The sequence below is a fragment of the Paramisgurnus dabryanus genome, chromosome 3, assembly GCF_030506205.2.
Source record: "Paramisgurnus dabryanus chromosome 3, PD_genome_1.1, whole genome shotgun sequence".
Classification (NCBI taxonomy): Eukaryota; Metazoa; Chordata; class Actinopteri; order Cypriniformes; family Cobitidae; genus Paramisgurnus; species Paramisgurnus dabryanus.
Window position 1 is genome coordinate 44,564,223 of NC_133339.1, and position 8,378 is coordinate 44,572,600.

The window sequence follows — 8,378 nt, forward strand, 5'->3', positions numbered from 1 at the left end:
CAAAATAAGTGGTTATGTTAGATGTAACTGGACACTGGTTTCTTGCCCTGGGTCATACCATTAAACCGGAATTTATTAAACTTCTCATGGCATGGCTCCTTTATAACCCCAAACATACTACACTGCAAAAATTAATCTCTGACTTAATATCTTTGTTGTTGATAAGCTAAATAAACCAAAACATTGTTTTAATTCTTTTAGTCTTCCTACTTTTCCGCAATGCCTTACTGTTTTTCAACGATGATTAATAAATACCATCCAGAGTCCTTTTCCTAAGATATGTGGTGATGCAGACGAAAACCACTTTGTTTCATCACAATGTTGTTTCATCTGACATAACTTAACATAAAAGCATAATGAAATGAATAAACAGAGAAGGAAGCAGGATTGACATGTAAATTGTATTATTATTACTGGAAAAACAGCAATATTACTGAAATAATATTAAATTATATTATACTAACACTCTGAGGTAAATGGACAAGTGGAAAACATATTATTATCTCTTAAAACTTTATATGATAAAAAAATTATATTTAAATGAAATGTATTCTTACAGTTATTCAAAGATGCACCCATTATTCCAAATATTATTTCCTGTTTAAGAGCACGTTCGTCTCTGGCCTCGCTCTGTTATGTAAAAGCTGATTGACAGGTGCGCATCCCTGTCTTTCAAACAGGTATCATTTTGTATTTTTACTCCTATAGGAAAATTAGATTCTGTAGGTAGGAGGTGTAGCGTTGTTTCTCACTCAGTGTATAAATATGAGCAAATGACAATAATGTGTTTCAGAGTCAATCTTCATCCTCCACCACAGGTATCTCTGACTGCCCGCCATGTACCTACACCTGCTATTTATGTGTCTTGGATCAGTTTGTAAGTCTCTTTTAAGCTCTGTATTATAGTCATAGTCTGTGTTTCATTTTATTGTGTTGTATAGTTTTGCAGATAAAAACACATTGAAAGTGTTCACTTTACTATACATAGTTGTAATATAGGATAAAAAGTTTTAATATTGTGTATTTTATCGTGAACTGAATATAGTAATAAATATACCTGCAAGCAGCGTATAACGGGGTTCAAGGGTTTTAGGATCTTGACACCCAGTATGAATTATATAAACCAACAAGCATGTCTCTATGATGTTTTTTCGCGGCTTGCAAGTTTAAATTATATAAACAAGCCCCAAATTTCTTTATTTTATTCAAATTGGAAGATATAACTCTTCGAGATTGCATCATAACTTGCCATAAAAATGTCTTATCATTTTATGAAAATGATCATCACTGGAAATATTATTTTAATTGTATACATTCTTTAAACATCATTAAAGTATCAGGATATATTAATGCATTTGGCAGACGCTTCCATCCAAAGCGACTTACCCTTAAAGGGATAGTTCACCGAAAATTTTTTCATGACGGAAATGAAATTAGAAATATACATTTTGTTTGTCTTGAGCCAAGGATTCCAGTGATTTAAAGCACTTGACATTTGGACTCGAATTGTGGGAGTTATAAGCATCAACACATTTGCCATTGCTGTAGCGCCAACTAGTGATCAGTCAGCGCATTTTTTTGCACGTGACCCCAGATTAGGCCCATGTATTTATGTACCATATTTGGTGTTGATACCTTATTCTTGTCCCCAGTTATAGCCAATCAAGTCCAAGCAGCTTCACGCACTTCAGGCGTTATGCAATGGTGTGCCGACGGTGAGTCGAAAGTTCAACTGTTTTTTGTTAACTTTTCATATTTGAACTCCAAGGAATATTTCAGCACTCGATTGATTCTAATTGGGCGAAAAACCTAGGACTAGTTAGTTTTAAGCTCGAAAATAACTTCGTGCTTGAACCCCTAATGATTAGTTTTCTGTAAAACTTTAAAGTGTACATTTGTTTTGGTTTGTCTCTGTGGTCTGAGACAAAAAAATAGTTAAGATGTGAAATGCTGAATCTTTTAAAAAGGAGCATGAATTGTCTTTGATGATATTGAGCTGTGTTATATAAAGTGTTGTTTTTTCAGGTTTGGTGTCTGCTTATAAAGATTTATGCACGTTTCCAGATTATCTTAAAGCTTATGATGCACTTTCCAAAGAGCTTGGCTTGTTGGATAGTAGCAATGCAATTAACCACATGCGGCCTATGTTTATCAATGATGGCCCCAGTGATGTTAATCTGGACTTGTTTGTGACCGCTCTCACAAATGTGGTATGACTCCAGCATTATTTACTCTTCTCATGTGGCTCATAACAGTATGGATGTGAGATGTGAAGCAGTTGTAGGTTTATCACTAAACATTTGCTTTAAATCACAGAATGAAAATGCCCAGACTATCTCAACACAAATACGACTTGTCACTGTAAGTATTTCAAAACTGTTGTTACTCCACATACGGTTTTACTCAATTTGCAAAACTATGTCTTGAATCATTATAGCAGGGTAAAGTTTTAATAATCTTAAAGTTTAATCACTTTGCAGACTTGGCATAAAGGCGTCCTTAAGTCACGTGAAATACCAAACGGTTCTTTGTGGGTCCCCTCAGAGTTTTGTGGCATTTTCTCAATTATAGCTGAAAAAGATTTTTTGTGGACTCCAGACATTGCCATTATGGAAAGGTAAGAACATTAAAAAAAAAAGATATCTTTTTTTAGTCATCTTCAATTTTCTATAATAGAGGTCATACAGCACTCTACTGTAAGTTTTGATTTATGTGTCTGCCAGTGGGTGCTCATCCTCCATCAACAACTAATAAAACTCATTAAGCATTATCTAAAAGTAAACTAATTTTTTTTTTAGAATTGTACATGTTACAATTCACATCTGGTAATGAATGAAGGGAAAATAGAGTAATGATGATATGTGCTGTTAACAAGCTGAATCACTGGCCCTTACAAAAATTAACCATGGTTTTATTGTGGTAAAAGTGTAGTAACCATTTCAGCAAAACCATGGTTTTACTACACCAACCATGGTTTAACTATGGTCTTTGAAAACCATGGTTGTCAAAACCATAGTTATTTTGTGGTTACCATGGTTTTACTACAGTGACCATGTTTTTTTACCGTAACCCAGTAAAACCATGGTTAATTTTCATAAGGGTGAAGGAAAGATGAACAAAAATACTAAAACATAATCTGCAAATAACAGCTGAACACATTACTAGGGATGGGATGATTAATTGTGCAATTATGTTGGTTATGGCTCTCAATGAATTCAGAAGTGAACTGCCACCACAAAGCCTGGAGCAGAAACTCAAAATGTGCCGCAGAGAAAGTACTATTTACACACACAGCTCCAGGAAATGCCTATAAGCATATATATCTCTTGCTGTTCTTCTTTTTTTTCCGTTTTTTTATGATAATAAAGAATGTTATTAATGATGTGTTGCTTTTTCAATTGCTTGTTATAAACAACTCAAACTCATAGTGATTTTAGATTAATAAGGACTTTCTGCTGATTAAAAAGCCAAAGTACATGACAAAGTTGTGCATTATATCACCTTGGTGATTCAGAATCAATATTAGACAGGTTTTGTTAGCTTGAATCGCAATTCCACACCCCATCCCTACACCTTACACAGCACCTTAAAAACAGCAAGAGCCAATCTGTCTGGTGGCATCAAGAAGGCAAAACGGTTATATGCACAAATATCAATAATCACTTCAAAAACAGTATAGACTCACAGACCCTATCTAGGATAAACCCATGCAAGGATGCGAGTCATGACAATATACCTGAACATGTACTCAGAAACTCTGCTGCACAGCTGACAGATATCCTAACGGATATGTTTAACACCACTCTGGGCCAGGAAATCGTCCATATGTGTCTCAAAACCACAATCATCATACCGTTATATAAATGACTACCATCCCATAGCTCTGACTGAATCATGATGAAGTACTTTGAGAGGCTAGTCATGCACCACATCAAAAACCATACCTCTTACCTACCTAGAAAACAAGTACACTTGTGTAAGAATGCTGTTTGTTGACTTTAGCTCAGCATTTAATTATCCCTTAGGCTTGCTGGGCTTCAACTGACCCCTCTGTAATTGGATTTTTGACTTTTTAATTGGAAGACCTCAGTCAGTCTATGTCAGCCACAACACCTTGTGCACTAACACACTAAACCCAAGTGTCCCACAAGGCTGTGTGCTCAGCCCGCTGCTATTCACACTGCTGACCCATGACTGCACTGCCAAGTTCAGCTCCAACCACATCAATTTAGCAGATGACACAGTGGTGGTAGGTCTCATCCGCAAAAGTGATAAAACGCACTACATAGATGAAGTGGCACAAATAGCAGTTTGGTGTGGCATCAACAAAGACGACTTTAGCCCATATTTTGTGTCTGAAAAGCACATTACTTTGTGGTTAATAAACTCATTATTTTCCACATACCGTACATTTGTGTAGCCCCTCTAAGTCCCGCCCATCTGTAATAGGTCGTTTTGTACAAAGCTCAACGTTCTGAGAAAGCGTGGTGTGAACCGATTGGCCAGTTATCCAGTGTGTTGTGATTAGCCCAACATGTCATACGTGTCATAGCGTATATACTAAGGTTGAACGGCTTGTGTTTTTAACAGTGACATGTAGGACTAGTCTTGCATATTTAGTTCACTCCAAAATGGGCCAGTATTGGTTCTTAACTTCATCTGCTTGGCTTCTCAGCATAATGATCATTATGAAATTAATAATATTAATTAATATTTAGAATTCGGTATACCCCATGTCATCTTATAAAGAAGTGTACCCTGCACTACCCCACTAGTTGTTAAGTTTCTTTAGCTGATGTAATTGTGTGCTTATAAAGCATATTTGTTATGGCAAAGTTTTAGTTTATTGTTACCCAGTCACGTAGCTACGGGAGGGCCAGGCCCACCCACAAGCCTGCTAGCCTGCTGGTGGACCCTTTAATGTCTTCATTGAGGATTCTGAACATGACGAAAAGTATTAAAAGACTGGGTTTTCCATCACTTATGGAGGTGATCGCTGCATGACCAAGTGATATCTTTCTAAGAATGAACCGTCTGCTGCGCGGCCCCCTAACTAGCTGTATTGTCGAACGATTGTTTTCAACTGTAAATCGGATAAAAACTGGCATCAGAGCAACAATGTGGACACATAGACTGAACTCTTTGTCCCTGCTCTTATTTAAAAGAAAGTTGACTGAATTGTTGGACTATAACGAAATCATTGCAGTCTTCAACTCTTAAACCCCGTTGTCTCCTGTTATAAAAGTAAGCTAATTTCCCACTATGTATGTAGCTGCCTCCTATATAAGTTGCCTTGCCACAGTTGTTTTTTATGTGGTTTATGTGGTCGCAGAGTCTGAGGAAGGGTCCTAAGAGACCCGAAACGTCACTTTAATAAATTATGTAAAGGAGAGCTCTTTAGTGTGCGGATTTTTTCTTTGTTCTTATGTGGTCGCTGATCCAGACTATGACCAAGCATTGTTTTACATACTGTACTGTCCTGCTGATTTGATGATAATGTTGTGTGTGTGTGTGTGTGTGTGTGTGTGTGTGTGTGTGTGTGTGTGTGTGTGTGCGGTGTGGCCAGAGTATGTGAGCGGTGTGGAGTGGGAGCGGAGCGAGGAGTGGAGTGGCGTGATTTTGCCAGGAGCGAGGAGCGGATTTTTTGAATGTCGGAGCGTCGTGATTTTCTCTCGCTCCGAAAAAGCTCCACTATCACTCAGTCACGAGCAAGAACCAAAAACACTGTGAGACAAGGGAGGGGCACTGAAAATGTTTCTAAACATATATTTTGGCCCCAATTGCATTTGTTTTGTTTTGTTTAACCAAACACACATTAATATAATTAATATAATATCATGTTATTTATTATTTAAGTTTTTAATTATATTTTACTGACCCCTTCGCGATTTCTGCCTTTGCATTATATGATGGATGAGTTCATAAGTTATTAATAAGCACAGTTAAAGAAAGACAGAAATAAAGAGTTTCTGAAATACTACAGTGCAAGGGGGGAAAATACAAATGTATTTTAAAAGGTAATGATGACAAAGAAGAACGCGATTGCGGGGAGGTGATTATAACATCAAAAGATTCCTTTAGTAATATTAAAAGGCACATGTCAAGAAAACACAAGTTTTCTGCTTACACTTGGAAAGAAAATCTAAAGGTCGGTATTAATACAGCTTTAACAACCTAAGCCACCAACACAGAATAAAAGAAAAAGCCATTTAAATTTGTAAATAATTTGCGGCATTTACCTTGCTACAGCGCGGTCCGTGACACGCTTATGCCATATGCTTTATTAAACTTGAACAATAAATGGCGCATTCTGCTACAGAACTGCAATGGACTCTGATATTTTAACGAGCCAACGAGGTTGGTGTTGTTTCAAAAGAGAATTAAAATTTACAATGGAGCGAACGCGGAGCGAGGTGTTAATAAGGAGGGCGTGGGGAGTGAGCAAGGAGCGGAATATTGAACATCCAGAGCGGAGCTTGAGCGGAGTTATTATGAAATGCTTTGAGCGCAAAGCGCAAATTCTTTCCACTCCACTCTGCTCACATACTCTAGGTGTGGCCGCAGTGCTAATAATGTGCTTATGATGACATAAAGGATTTTGTTCTTAATAAACAGTGATATATTGAAGCTGGTGTAGTTGTGTGTTGGTATATTTAATTATAGGCCCCACCTGATTTTCATCCCACCCACATTGTGAATCCTGGCTACACTTGTGTTGTTACCACAATAGATGTTTGTGTTTAGTGTAGAGCAGTTGTATGCTTCTGGAGACCATCCTGTAAACTTAATTTCTAAACCTGTTTCAACACACTTCTCTGTAAATATCAAGCAATCCTGTGTATGATTTGGGCTTGAGCTGCAATCTGCAGGTTGGTAGCTCTCTAGTATCAAGGTTGGACACAGTACACCTGGTGTAAAGAGAGGGTCAATGTACACCACTGTTGTCCCACAGCAAAAATGTCTCTAATTCAAGCCAGGGTAGGATTAGGTTGTTTTTCTGGGTCCGCATGGATTTACTCACACGGTCCAAAGACATACATAGCTGAATAGAAGATACTAAAACTCAAGAAATGTGCTTATTGCCTAATCATCTGAAATTGAGAGACATGTGACATTACTCAGTACTTTGAGTTAGGTGAATTACTTCAAACTTTTTTTAAATATAACTTACTTTTACAGTGCAGAATTTATGATAAATTAATGCATTTTACAAAATGTCATAAAACTGCGCCCACTCCTGACACTCATGCCCTCCAGTTTGATAATCATTGAGGTAAGTTTGACTTGATTTGATTTAAATATCTGTCTCCAATCATCAGTATATTTTTGTTTATTTAGCATCAAGACGGAGTTTGCCGCAGTGGAGTCTCCATATGTCAAGATAGATAATTCTGGCCTTATAAAAAAGGTTGACATTTTATCTCTGACCACTTCCTGTAGCATGGACCTTTACAAGTTTCCCTTCGACACACAAATCTGCAAAATTACCTTTCAATCTTTAGTGCAAACAGGTAAATCTAAAACTCAGAAATCAATGCAAATCTGCAAACAAACACATACAAGACAAAACACCTTCACTTTTTTGTTTATAAAGAAAGGTTCACCCAAATATAAATAATTTTTACTCACCCTTGTGACATCACAGATTTATTCAACCTACTTTCTGCATAACAATTAATTGTATATTAAATTGGCATCATCCGTTATCTGAGTCAAAATGGAAGGGCTCCAAAAAGCACATCCATTGTTAAAGTAATTCATAACGTTAATAAAATTCTAGGGTATATTAATTTTTTGTTTAAATCTACCCACAGAGGAAATAAGACTTCTGGAGATGCAATTTATTGATTCTGACTACGAGCAGTCTCTTCAGATCCCAGGGGAGTGGATACTTCTCAATATATCAAAGCATGTAAATCAAGACAGTGCCAGCCAGGTTATATTTCAGGTAAATGAAAAAGGGACATCATTAACCATTATGATGCTAATCATGCTACTCATATTTATAGTTATTTCCTGATAGTTTTCCTGTTCACTTGTTCTTGCAGTAGGTTTAACTAGATCTCAATCATAAATGACTGTATGTTAACTGAGTTTGAGTTCACTTCTGCTTAATCACAAAGCATATACAGAGATGGAGAGGAAGATCAGACAGGAGATATGGTGATGATAAAATAAAATAAAACTCTGTCTATCCATCTCTGCTGAAACACCTGTTCTTCGAAAACTTTGCTTCATTTTATAGATGGATGGACAGCAGGGCCGGGGTGTGACTCATTTCAGCCCTGGAGTTTCATGCCTTAGACCGGCCCACTTTCATTTATGACTGACTATATTAAAATAATATCATTAAATCATCAGTATACAATACCTGATAT

General features: G+C 36.9%; 1 long non-coding RNA gene across 1 annotated transcript; it reads left to right on the forward strand.

The window, feature by feature from the left end:
• The first annotated feature begins 2,070 nt into the window (after nucleotides 1-2,070).
• LOC135744996 (uncharacterized) lies at nucleotides 2,071-2,614 on the forward strand. The gene is made up of 3 exons (XR_010530917.1): nucleotides 2,071-2,210; nucleotides 2,317-2,361; nucleotides 2,481-2,614. It is a non-coding gene; the product is annotated as an uncharacterized lncRNA (long non-coding RNA).
• Nucleotides 2,615-8,378: the final 5,764 nt, after the last annotated feature.